Source organism: Mobula birostris, unplaced genomic scaffold (assembly GCF_030028105.1).
Source record: "Mobula birostris isolate sMobBir1 unplaced genomic scaffold, sMobBir1.hap1 scaffold_943, whole genome shotgun sequence".
Taxonomy (NCBI): domain Eukaryota; kingdom Metazoa; phylum Chordata; class Chondrichthyes; order Myliobatiformes; family Myliobatidae; genus Mobula; species Mobula birostris.
The window spans coordinates 107,851-111,485 of NW_027278660.1; the positions used below are offsets into that span (position 1 = coordinate 107,851).

The following is a 3,635-nucleotide window of genomic DNA, read 5'->3' on the forward strand; positions in this document are numbered from 1 at the left end:
GGAGAGAGAATGACAGACAGACAGACAGGGGAAGAGATGGGGAAAACAAAACAGCTAGGGAGAGAGGATGGTACAGAGGTGGTAGGGAGAAGAGGGGCGGGGAAAGGGAGAGAAAGGGGTGGAGAGGGGAGTTAGGGAGGGGGAGTGGAGAGGGGGGAGTGGAGGGAGAGGGAGGTGAGAGGGGGGTAGAGAGTGGGGTACAGAGAGGGGGATGGGATTAGAGAGGGGGAATGGGGAGAGGGGGAGTGGGAGGAGAGAGGGGAGCAGGGGGAGAGAGGGGAGAGAGGGGGTAGTGAGAAGGGGTAGAGAGTGTGGGGTACAGAGGGGGGGAAGGGGGAGAGGGGGAGTGCTGTAATCGCATTGCTTCCTCAGCACTACTACCCCTACAACTATCTTCCTATCATCCACAAACTTTGTTAGAGCCATCAATTCCATTATCTAAATCAGTGACGAACAGTGTGAAAAGTAGCGGTCCCAATACTGACCCCTGAGGAACACCACTTGTCACTGGCAGCCAACTGGAAAAGGCCCTTTATTCCCACTCGCTGCCTCCTGCCTGTCAGCCATTCCTCTGTCCATGCCAGTATCCTTCCTGTAACGCCATGGGATTTTATCTTGTTAAGCAGCCTCACGTGTGGCACCTTATCAAACACCTTCTGAAAATCCAAGTAAATGACATCCACTACGTCTCCTTTGTCCACCCTGCTTGTTACTTCCTCAAAGAACTCTAACAGATTTGTCAGGCAAGATCTCCCTGACAGAACCATGCTGACTTTGACTCAATTTATCATTAGTCCTCAAGTACCTCGAAACCTCGTCCTTAATAATGGACTCCAACACCTTCCCAAACACTAAGGTTAGGCTAACAGGCCTATAATTTCCTTTCTTTTGCCTTCCTCCTGTCTTAAAGAGTGGAGTGACATTTGCAATCCCAGTCCTCTGGGACCATGCCAGAATCAAGCAATTCTCAAAAGATCAGGGACCAATGCATCCACTCTCAGGACTCTGGGATGTAGTCCATCTGGCCCAGGTGACTTATTCACCTTAAGACATTTGAGTTTACAAGCACTTTTTCCTTTGTAATAGCATGACACTCACTCCTGCTCCCTGATAGTCACAGACCTCTGGCACACTGCTAGTGTCTTCCACAGTGAAGACTGATACAAAGTACCCATTAAGTTCATCTGCCATTTCTTTGTCCCCGTTACTACCTCACCAGCATCATTTTCCAGTGGTCCAAAATCAACTCTCACCTCCCTTTTACACCTTATATAACTGAAAAAACTTTTAGTGTCCTGCTTTATATTATTGGCTAGTCTGTCCTCATATTTTATCTTTTCCCTTATAGCTCTTTAAGTTGCCTTTTGTTGGATTTCAAAAGCTTCTAGTCATCCAAATTCTCACTCACTTTTGCTACCTTATATGCCTTGGCATTTATGCAGTCCTTAACTTCTCTTGTCAGCCATGGTGCCCACCCCTGGCATTTGAGAACTACTTTTTTTAACCATATAACAGTTACAGCACGGAAACAGGCCATCTCAGCCCTTCTTCTGCGAGACATATCTATACTGCACATTGTGAACCACTCCCAGAAACTTCAGCCACCTCTGTTCTGCATCACCCCCGCCAATATCCTCCCGCGGGCTAGCAGAGGGAATGAGCGCCTTACACCTCCTTTGGTAGAGTCGTATCTTCACCCTGCCACCCAATCAGATCGCTGGAGGAATTAAATAGACGCCACCTGATCTACTGACTTCCTTCACATTGTGTATGTGTCACTCTCCTTGTGACCACATGGGCTTCGTTGGGTGCTGTGGTTCACCCCACATCCCAACGATGGTTTCGGTGGGTTAATTGCCTCCCTAGTGTGTGGATGAGCGGTTAAAACCTGGGGCAATGCATGGGAATAAGGGAAGAATAGAAATAAGATTATTGTTTGATGGATGGGCTGTTTCCATACCGTGGGACTCGATGACTGTTGGAATTTTGGAGGGTCACCCATGGCCAGAAGCTCAACAGAATGAGTGGGACTGCAGGTCAGGGGAGTTAGGAAAAGGTAGGGGAGGGCCATCGGCAGGTATCCCCACTAATATCCCAACCATCTCCCTCTGGGCCTTTCCACAAGGACGAGCCCTGTCTGCCCGGATGTTGAGCTTGTTGCCACAATTTCCACAGGGAAAACAAGCTTTTCTTTTACAATAGTAAACCAATATTTATTTAAAAATGCAAACACGAGGAAATCTGCAGATGCTGGAATTTCAAGCAACACACATCAAAGTTGCTGGTGAACGCAGCAGGCCAGGCAGCATCTCTAGGAAGAGGTGCAGTCGACATTTCAGGCCGAGACCCTTTGTCAGGACTAACTGAAGGAAGAGTGAGTAAGGGATTTGAAAGTTGGAGGGGGAGGGGAGATCCAAAATGATAGGAGAAGACAGGAGGCGGAGGGATGGAGCCAAGAGCTGGACAGGTGATAGGCAAAAGGGATACGAGATGATCATGGCACAGGAGGTCCGGGGAGAAAGAAAAGGGGGAGGGGACAAAGCCCAGAGGATGGGCAACGCGTATAGTGAGAGGGACAGAGGGAGAAAAAGGAGATTGAGAAAAAGAATGTGTGTATAAAAATAAGTAACAGATGGGGTACAAGGGGGAGGTGGGGCCTTAGCGGAAATTAGAGAAGTCAATGTTCATGCCATCAGGTTGGAGGCTACCCAGACGGAATATAAGGTGTTGTTCCTCCACCTGAGTGTGGCTTCATCTTTACAGTAGAGGAGGCCTTGGATGACATGTCAGAATGGGAATGGGATGTGGAATTAAATGTGTGGCCACTGGGAGATCCTGCTTTCTCTGGTGGACAGAGCGTAGATGTTCAGCAAAGCGGTCTCCCAGTCTGCGTCGGGTCTCGCCAATATATAAAAGGCCACATCGGAAGCACCGGACGCAGTATATCACCCCAGTCGACTCACAGGTGAAGTGTTGCCTCACCTGGAAGGACTGTTTGGTGCCCTGAATGGTGGTAAGGGAGGAAGTGTAAGGGCATGTGTAGCACTTGTTCCGCTTACAAGGATAAGTGCCAGGAGGGAGATCAGTGGGGAGGGATGGGGGGGACGAATGGACAAGGGAGTTGTGTAGGGAACGATCCCTGGGAATGCAGAGAGAGGAGGGGAGGAAAGATGTGCTTAGTGGTGGGATCCCGTTGGAGGTGGCGGAAGTTACGGAGAATAATATGTTGGACCCGCCACTATTAAACAAGAGAAAATCTGTCGATGCTGGAAATCCAAGTAACACACACCAAACGCTGGCGGAACTCAGCAGGCCAGCAGCATCTACGGAAACGGCGCGAAACATCGACTGTTTAATCTGTCCATAGCTGCTGCCGCCTGCTGAGTTCCACCAGCATTTTGCGCCAATTGATCTATCGGTTTATCCACAGGCGTTCGCCGGGCCACAAGAGCGAGCGGGTGGGCGCTGAACACCAACTATTAATCTGGGCGGATTGATCTATCGGTTCACTCACAAGTGTTCGTCGGGCCGGAGGAGTGGGCGGGTAGGTGACCAGCAGTGGTAAGTCGCCGGATCGTATCCGGAGCGGCGGAATCGGGGATGGAGGGAGCGGGGGAACTTATGCGAGGGAGAGG

The 3,635-nt window shown here is 50.0% G+C and overlaps 1 protein-coding gene across 1 annotated transcript in view; it reads left to right on the forward strand.

The window, feature by feature from the left end:
• Nucleotides 1-3,199: 3,199 nt before the first annotated feature.
• The window catches only part of mblac1 (metallo-beta-lactamase domain containing 1), a 13,178-nt gene continuing 12,742 nt past the window's right edge, over nt 3,200-3,635 (forward strand). The window contains 1 exon segment of the mRNA XM_072251009.1: nt 3,200-3,561. The gene's annotated coding sequence lies outside the window, so the exon portion shown is untranslated.